The following is a 10,681-nucleotide window of genomic DNA, read 5'->3' on the forward strand; positions in this document are numbered from 1 at the left end:
TGTTATATAATTGAAATATCACAGGTTGTGCGTTGAATCGATCAATTGGTAAATCCAAACTTTGGTTGTTGATTGAAATTGATTAATCCTTGAACATTGGTCTTTGGTATCGTTCAAGTTATCTCTCTTATATTCAATCGGGCTTGAAAATTATTATTTATTTGATTGCGAATTGAATTGAGAGATTGAGATATAACTCTTTGATATACTTTTCTTAAGATTGAGTCTAACTGTCTAGTTGATTCTCTTGTAAGTATATTGGAGTTAGTCCATACATATTGCTAAGCAAAATATTGGGTGAGGTTGTTAGACCCTCGTTTTTTCAATTGGTATCAAAGCAGGCAAACACGTTTAAAGACCTCATAAGTCTGTGTTTGTAGCGATCTAACTCTACGGACATAAATTCGATCTCCATAAACGTACCACCAGTCTTCGACGGCTCAAACTATTCGTGGTAGAAAATCATTATGCCTGTTTTTCTTCAAGCTCGTGATTTTCAAACATGGGTACGTGTTGTTAATGGCTATGATCCTCCAGTTAATACATAAGGCGATGTATTTATACCTAAGGATATTGGTAGATATAGTCCAGAAGAAGTCCTTGCTGCGAAGCAAAATTCTGACGGCTTAAATGCTATCATACATGCCATTACCCCAGATCTTCAGCATCATGTGACTACTTGCACAAAGTCTAAAGAAGCCTAGGATATCTTAGAAACCGTATTTGAAGAGAATACCTGTGAAAAAGAAGTTAGGCTTCAAAACCTAAATTCTGATTTGGAAAACCTTCGTGTGGCAGATGAAGATTCATTTGATAAGTTTTAATCACAAAGTGTCAGAAATTGTTAATCCATCTTTTGCATTGGGTAAGATTATTCCTGAAAAGCACATTGTGATGAAGATTCTCAGATCTCTGCCATCTAGATACGATTCTAAGAAACACGCCATCGTTGAAGGAAATAACCTTGATATGCTTTCCAGAAATACTCTGATTGGAAAGTTAATAATTCTTGATCTTGATCAGAACACAGTCAGAACATCTGCCTTCAATGTTGTGACCAACGCAAGTGAATCTTCTAACTTGTCTTGGGATGATGAATGTTGTTCCAATCATGTTGACTTTGATAAATCACTGATAACAGAAAAGAACAAAAAATTTGTAAAAATAAGCAATAAATGTGATAAACGTCTCTCTCCAGTTAATGCTTCAGATGGTTCAATACAAGAAAAATCTTCCCTGGGTGTCAACATCTTGGATGCTTCTTATGGGTGCAATGAACTTTCAGCTCTTGCAGCAGAAACCTCCACCTACTCAATTTCTGATTCAGAATTGGGTCTGACACAGAGATGTTTGAATTTGTTGAATACAGAGGTTCTCCAAGAAAATCTTCAGCTAAAGGCTTCGTTGAAGAAACTTGAATCATCGCTCCAGGTGAAAAATCTTGAAATAGATTGTCTTAATAATGAATTCACCAGAACCATGTCTCTAAAAGAAAAAGAGATTAATATTCTTAAGGATGGCCTGCAAAGGTTATCTGGAAGTTCTGACAAAATCTCAGCAATGTTATTCGGTCAGAAGTCCTTTGGGAACACAAATGGTTTAGGGTTTAAAAGCAAAACTGTAAGCACAAACAACTCTTTTGTTCCGACTGTTCGTGGATCAATGGTTGTTGACTATTGTGATAAACATGAGGCATTTCAACATCACAATTTTTTTTACTGATTTGTGCGCTTTGTGGAAATGCAAATCATGTTCAAAGCACGTGTTGGAGATTCAAGAGGAACAACAAAAGAATTGTCAAACTTCAAAAGAACATGCAAATGATGAATCTGGCTTTGGATAATCAACAAGGTTTTCCTGAAAAATCAAGTAGTACCAGATTCAGACAAGGTAAGAAATTTGTTATACAACAAACCTTGATAAGCCACTATGTGGTAAAATATGTGAGCATTCAGATCACTCCGTTATTTTTTGATTCCAGTAATGTCCGCATCCTCATCGTTAACTTGAGAAAATGAGGTTTGCATCAATGTTGCTCAAGTTTTGTACTTGTATAGATTTCCTATTTATGTTAAGAATATTCTCTTATTATTTTAGATAATGGATAATAAACCATGAAAGACTTGTTCAAAGTTCTTCTAGGGTTTGGGTGTCCATAAGTCTATTTATATTCATTTGTAGTCAAAGTTTCCTTCACTTTTTTTTCCTTGAAAGATACAGTTTCATGGCTCATGTAACTAGAGGTACCACAAAAAGGGATGCAGTGGAAGTAGTTAATGTGTATATGTGTGAAGGAATCTCTTTATCAAGGAAGAAGAAAGAGAGATCTACAAATGATGGAGAAGGTTCTTCCTCTAACATCCTCTTGTCAGTTTGTCATTTTGATAATTGTAGATACCGTCGAAATCCATTAAGATCTCTAGATATCCAAAATGGGAATCACGTGGAAAATTGTTAATAAAAGAAGCCGCCACCCAACTTAGGGAGTTGGGACCTAAAACAAACACTGGTCCAAAAACAGAGAAAAGGTCCGGGAATCAAGATACGAGTTAGAAAGGTGTGAAACACCTAACCCGTCCGATCCGAAAAATGGCATCTACTTTATATTTGGTATTTTAGAGATTTTGTCCATTACACAAAATATGAGATAATGACTTCATAAAAATTATAAGCCAAAAATATCAAATGCACAAATTTATGCTTTCTCCAGTCGGCAAAACCTGCTCTCAAAGAAAAACCCAATTATTATTATTGAAAGAATGAACTAAGAAACTCAAAGATCTCAAATCAATATCATCATTATTATTATTGCAAACAAATATTATTATTACTATCAATGGAAGTTGTCACTTATTATTATTATTATTATTATTATTATTATTATTATTATTATTATTATATCAAACCCAAATCTCATGCACCATGTCAAGATATTAATAAGAAGGCGACCAGTGCTATCCCACACGACTTTGTGGGATGGCTTCCCGCAAAAGCGGCTTCTTTATCGTTAGATCATGCTAAAATTCAGATCTAACAGCCTTGAACTCTTAAGGGAAAGTGGTGGGTCCTTTCCTGAAAATGGTGGGTCCTTTTCTGAAAGTGATGGGTCATTTTCTGAATGTGAATCTAACCGTTGATTTGATCATCTAACGGTAAAGAATCCGCTTTTGCAGGAAATCATCTCGCAAAATCGTGTGGGATAGCATTTGTTGTCTATGCAGGCAGCTGACGAAAGGGAGTCCTATTTTGCATTACCATGATTACCATAAACACAGAATACAACTCGCACTAATATTCATCAAGCACATTTAACATATGTAAAGAAACCAAGATACTAATTTTATTATAAACTAATCAACCTAACGTCATTGGTTCAATGCAACTAGTGAATATTTCTCCTAATATAATGAACACATTGAATCCCAGCACTATGAACAGATAAAATTAACCATCAATTAATGAGCACAGTGAACAGCAAAAGCTTGCACCATAGGACAAGAGAAATAATGGGAATGTTTGGTAATCATTATTTTAATGGATTATCAATTTATAATTCATTATACAGATTATAATGAATTCTATATACATTTGATAACTATTTTAATAATTGTTTATTTTAATCATAATTGAAAAAATTCATTATTTCCATAAACACGAAAAGTTATTTTGAAAATTTATTATAATCAATTATTTTTTTTAAGGAATTCAAATTGAATTTTTTCTTCTTATTTTCTCTAAACTATCAAAAAAGAGACAAAAAACCAACATAGAACTAATAAAATATTCTAGATCATTATTATTTCCTCTCCTTTTTGAGATCATCATTTTAACATAGTCAATTATGTGAAAAAAGTGTTTGGAAAAATTTATTTTTAAAATGATTATATCAAAATCATTTATTTATTTATGATTATCTATAAATTAGGACAATCAATTGTTATTTATCGTTCAAGCATTCAAACACATCGTATACAATCGTTTGCATGGAATCACGTCAATAAAATTAAAAGGAATTCTGTTTAGCCAAACCTGTTTCGCTGCCACTATTGAAAATGTCACTTAGATAAATTAATTAAGAAAACCAACAATAATGTAGCTGCCGCAAAGCCGTATCCGAGACTCCAACTGAATCAAATGACCTCTCTTGTTTCTCCAACAATTCTCTCCTAAAACTTCCTTCCCCTTTTCTACCAAAATTTCTCCCTCATTTATAGTCTCTTCCATCGACTAGAAGCTTAGGATTAAACGGAGTAAATCCAATGGCACAAATTAAAACCATAAATCTCATTTTCATATTTCAAAAATATTATTCTCATTTTTCAATATTATTCCGATATCATTTCCAAAACCAAAATATTTTCCATCTAAATCTAAGATTCTAGTTGGATAGAAAGTCTTGGGAACAAAGAAACTTGTGTCGACATTTTTACACATTTCATATGGGTGGATGACCGACCAGCTTAATATTGGTGCATAGGAAATGGACGGGACTTAGTTTACTAGTGGGCTAGGACATTATTATGCTCACATTTTTGGACTCAAATGTATCTCGGCTAATTAGCAACTAGCTTACTAGTCGGACTTGCTGGATTCATTTTAGTCCAACGTACATGGTGGATATATAGTGGTACATGGATTTATAAAGGGACTTGCCTAGTCCACTAATTAGTTATATGGTACTAGCAAAAAGGCAAAAGTGCAGGCCACCTGAAATGTCGACCAAATGGGCCTAATTTAGGTTCGACCCTATTTTGCTTACTTCCCTCTCTCGGATACGACTTCGCGACGACATTCGGTTTTCATGTGCAAAATTGGGGTGTCTATAGTTGCCCCTCTTTGGCAGAGGTTTGCATGCAACTGAATGCCAAAGACCACACCTATTTTGGACAATCATTTTGTTGGATTCCTCTTATAAATTACCCGGAATGATACTAGAAAGTTCACCCGAATTATTTCTACGTATTATGATTTTGCACTAGTACACATCCTCATGATAGAGATCATGACGAAGCGATATTGGTGCCATACCAGCTATTGGGAAAACAGGCGGCGCTTTATTACATTGATTCTCCTAACAACATGCTACTTCATCACATCGATTGCGTCGTCTGAGTATCGGCTCTTCAATCTTTAAGACTTTGCTCAAATATTTTCATCATCTCTTATCCTTTCTACGATCCATATGGAGCTTTAGATAAATAATTTGCCTCGAGCATTCTTGATTGCCACAGTCTTTATGTAGAAAGTGAGCCTCACATCCCCTTCGAGATTTGCGTCCAAAGTCTAGAGAAACCCTGTAATTGACGCCCTTGCAAAAAAGCTATTAGTAGCACATGTTCCTAATAAATACTAAATTATTTTTTTATTTTTTTTTATTATTGGATAAAGAGTATTACATTGACTAGTTGGAAGCCTACCAAGCTAAGCTCCAACAACGTACTACTACATTAATTGAACAGGTTGTTGTGCTAGCCTACCAGCGAGCCTCATGGGTAACCTAGCCAAGGGGGGGGGGGGGGGGGGGCTGAGATTGTGTCACAAGGGGGCAAACTAACTCCACCTTCCATGCTAATTCCTGCAGTATTACGTCATTTGGGGCTCGAACCTGGGACCTCCTGGAAAATTAAGGAAAATTTTACACAGATTTGGTTGTTAGTCGGGAAACAAGTTGTGCTCCGACTCCTTTTTGGATAGTCAACTCTACCCTTTGAAAAAGAAAACTACCTATTTTTCTATTCACACCATGACTACCAAGGCAGTTCTTCAAACGCTGCAAGAAGACAATCATATCGTCACCCAACTCGCCCAATGTAGTAAAAGCCAGTACTCTAAACTCAAAACCATGTGATATGCATTGTGCGAGGTATTTACTGTTTTTGCGAGTAACAACTGCAGAAATGGCATGGCCTGGAGTGAAGCTTCGAATCCCATTTCCGGTAAAGGGTGAGATTCATGTGACGTTAAAACATGTATCTTAGCCATCCTCCCAGCTGCGTACAAGTATATCTGCGGGTTTCAAAGGGGTATGTTGATCTGACAATAATCCCAGTGGTGCTTCTTTCCTGGCTGGGACTTGTGCTTTGTAGCAGATATCCATCAACACGTCCCGTACAAAATCATGGCGGAATTTAACCCCAACTTCGCTTGCACAGTGGACAGCGTGGTCTCCAAATATATCCATGGGTCGTTTACAGATTGTGTGCAAACTTCCAACAGGGAATAGAGGTATACCCAACCTGTATTTAGCTAAAACGCGAAATCGTCTAGGTCTCATTGTTTGATTTAGCCCAGCAATTGGTATTGTCTTCAAATAATTCATAGCATGCTCGGTCTTGTTGCTTTGCCATAAGACTGCTTCTTCATACATACAAAATTTAGTGGGTAACTCCCTCTTAATAACATCAAAATAACGTACTGCCAGTGTTTTCATAGGATGAGGGGGTGTTATTGACATTAAAGGTTGAAGGAGTGAGGCCACAAGTCTGCATGAAATTGTGTAGGGGAAACTGAAAGTTAGTACCTGGTACTGTCGAATCAATGGATTGTAGAATAATGTGCTGCAAGCTTTGAGTCTGAATATATGAAGCAAGATTGCAATAATGGCATGTATCAGCCATTGTGTATCAATGGATTATTATTATTATTTATTATTTATTTAATAATGCTAGGTAATCCCCCTTTTTTATAATTTTTTATTTAGTAATTTTTATAATTTTTTTTGGTAATTTTTATTTTTTAGTAACTTTTATTTATTTATTCATTATTATTATATTTTTCATTAAGAAACAAATCCTAGAAATAATTTTCAAAAACAAAAGGCGAAAAACAAAATACTCAATATATACAAAGGTTTATGAATCCTGACATGCCACGTGTCTGATAGGTGCCACCAAAAATATTACCGTCCCCATCCAGATTTTCAAATCTGTCAATCCTCCCAGCTATCTATCTCCCATCTATAATTAACTTCATCAATTGGTTTCAAACTGTAAAACGATTTAGGATTTTGCTGCTTTCTAGGGATGACGTTCGATGCTTCAAATCTTCGATTTTCTCCAAACGACTCTTCTTTTCCTCTATCTCTTTTAAGTGCTACTCAATTTTTCCAAGTGGCTGTTTAATAACCATTTTTTTTTTCATTTTTTTCTTTTCATTTTCATTTTTTTCATTTCATTTTCAATTTTTTTTCAATTTCTTTTTTAATATATATTTTTTTAAACCGTTTGGACGTCCGTTGCTCATAGAACTTTAGGAGATGACTTACAGGACTAATGATGACATACAAATGGACTAACATATCTCTCTCTAAGTTACGATAATAGAAGACTGAAACTCTAATGACATGGGCCCAGTATGATGATGGCGGTGCCCCTAGATTTTTTTTTTTTTTGACGAGGGCTAAACATAGTGACGACTTTGCCCTTAGTACATTATTTTTTTTAAATTTATTTTTTTTGGGACCGACTGACTAAAGGGGCCAAACATGACGACGACTCTGCACCTAGACTATGATACTATGAGAGAGATATTAGACTTCTAAAAAAAATCTCCTCAATTTTTATGAGCGTTCGCCGTCCTTAGATAGATTTGAGTACTTACCTAGGTATGTTATTTCTTTGGTCGAGTAACACTTGTTGGGATTGGATCATGTTGGCTGCCCTGGTCAAATAGTTGAACAATTCTTCTATTCTGTGCGATCCTTGGATTTTCTCGAAATTCTACTTGCTTCATCTTCTTGAACCCTATATCTGAAAAATCATTCATTACTTTCGGATTAACTGCATTCTTGAACCTTATAGTTGGAAAATAATTCATCATCTTCTCATTAGTAGCTTTCTTGAACTTAATGTAGGGAAAATCATTCATTGCCTTGTGATTAATTGTTTTCTTGAACCTTCTGCTGGGAAAATCATTCATCGTCTTCTGATTAATTGTTTCCTTAAACCTTCTGCTCAGAATATTATTTATTGTCTTCTGATTAGTTTATTTCTTGAATCTTCTGCTGGGAATATTATTTATTGTCTTCTGATTAATTTCTTTCTTGAATCTTCTGCTGGGAAAATCATTCACTTCCTTCTGATTAATTGCTTTATTGGAATTTATGCTGGGAAAATCATTGTTTGCCTTCTTATTAGTTGTTCCATCATTTTTCAAATTTAATAACACGTCCTTGTAAGAAACTGTTTTCTTAGGTAGAGGATTCGTCATCTTGCCTTTATTTGGTGGAAAAATCTCTTCTTCATGTGTTTTGAATCTCTCTTCCTTCTTATCATAGATCTTCAACATCCATTGTGGTCTTAGCTGCAAGGGTTTCTCTCCAATTAAATTCACTACTTTTGTCTTCTGTATTGGCACATTCTTGCATTGTATCCACATTTTGGTCGCATTCATCTTCTTTCTCTGAGGTGCCCTTAAACGTTGATTTTCCTTGTTTTGATTGACAAACTTTACTTCTTTATCCGGTTCAGGTTTATCTTTTTGGTGGTTCCACAGTCCCTACGGCTTGTCAGTGTTCTCAAACACTTTGTTTATGCCAAGTATATTGTTCTTCAAAACATTTTTCCTACAAATAAAATATTTTTGGTTTTTTCGTTTTTCAAAATTTTTTTGGATTTTTTGAAATATTTTGAAAATTGGAAATAAAAGACGACTTATTTACAAATTCAAGTAGTGTACCCTTAACCGATCTGATTAATTCAACAGAATGAGTTAGAGACTTACCTGACTCAGCCTCTATTGTTCTTACCACGTTTTGTCCATCCTCTTGTCTTGTAGACTTTAACCTGGGTGATGGTTGTGTAAGAGTGTTAGAGCACTGCTCGGTCAAACTCGCATGCATTGCTATCTCAAGCATGTTTGTCAATGTTAGTGATCAAAATTATAAGTCTTGATTTCTAGTCTCTTATAGCTAGGTCTCGGACTAGGATAGTAAGTGTAGTTGAGCTCAAGGACTTCATGGCGATTCATCATACAAGTAGAAGATCTACTCAAGGAACCGGTGAAACTTCTCGACAAAAAGGTATGTGGAGACTTGAACTTATCTGTCACTCAAAATTCTATCTATTCTATCTCCTACTCTTTGAGACAAAAGTCATATGCTATATATATAGACTAGATCATACACATTTGGTATTTCGAGCCGAGTATACCTCGCCTATCTATATCTCGAAATATGTGTTGGTAAGCTTTTCGCTTTGACCAAGTTTATCTTTACCTAGTGACGAAAGTCATGAATGTTTCAATCACTTTGAAAATTGCTTTGACGAGAAATAGTGTAACAACTGTATAACGTCCTCTAAGAATGTTTCAATGATTGGAATGAGAGTTTAGATTACATAACCAATGGATTCCTTGAACCGAAGTTTTCAAACTTTGTTGATCAAGAGAACCGGAAAAATGGCAAGTGCCAAGTCCGCGAACTCAGTTCGCGAACTGCCGAAGTTCTCAAACCCGAGAATTTCCGCTGGAGTTGACAAACTATGTGACAACCCGGATTTGATCGCCACTCATGTAGGACCAAATTTTTCGTTCCAAGAGATTTTAATCAAATACAAAATTCAAATCAAATGAAAAATTATTGAATGAAATATAATACTATTTTAAGAATTACAAAACTGTAAAAATAATAATTACAAAATCAGAGTATATTAAAACAAACCAATGCTCTGGTTTAATTCAAAATGCGCAAAGCCCAAATCCCCATGATAAATAATAATTTCTTTTACGGTTAGTGTTTCTTCATTCTCCGTGGAAAAGGGAGGAAAAGGGGTGAGCAAACTACAGCCCATTAGGAAGTTTCCAAAAATAATAGAGTGCATCGACAATTAAACACATGCAAGCGATACTATAATCAAAACCATGCATAAATTTTTTGCAATAGTACTTACGCCATTTTAACCATAAACATTCAACACTTTCTTACTCAAATCTTCAACCTTAAAATATAGATAATTAATCTAATTGTCATAGTTATCCGGTAAACAAACCGAACAATCTTCTTTTTCTTTCTTCAAATGATTCTTAATCTAGTTGTCAGAGTTATTCCGGTAAACAAACCATTACTGTTCTCCGAACGGTCTTCCCAGGGTAGCCACCAGTGGTGGGATGCCATAAAGGCTTGACATTCCAGCAGCAAACATATATATTAATTTTTAATCTATTTTTTGGAGTTATTCTGGTAAACAAACCATTATTGTTCCATGAACAGTCTTCCCAGGGTTGCCACCAGTGGTGGGATGCCATAAAGGCCTAACATTTCAGCAGCAAATATATACATTTTTTTTCTAGAACTCATTTCAAATCAGCGCATTTAATCCTACGTGTACCAAACCGAATCCCAAAGAACTAACCGAAGTAAACCCCATTCACTAATGCATTACACTCACTTTAGCCAATCTAAATTCACTTCCATTCACTAATGTAATGCATCAGAGTGACCTTCACAAACCAAAACTCAATTTCATTCACTAGCAGTATAATGCATCAAATCAATTTTCACAACCCAAAAACTCAATAAATATGCATTAATATATTTCATATTTTGAGAAAAACATTACTACCTATTAAATGTTAAAATAAAAATCTAGAATAATTTAACAATAATGGTTAATAATCAATATATATAATTCACAAATAAATCAATTTATACAAAGAAAATAACGTAATAAATTTAAAACAAGCA

Source organism: Papaver somniferum, chromosome 9 (genome assembly GCF_003573695.1).
Source record: "Papaver somniferum cultivar HN1 chromosome 9, ASM357369v1, whole genome shotgun sequence".
Lineage (NCBI taxonomy): Eukaryota > Viridiplantae > Streptophyta > Magnoliopsida > Ranunculales > Papaveraceae > Papaver > Papaver somniferum.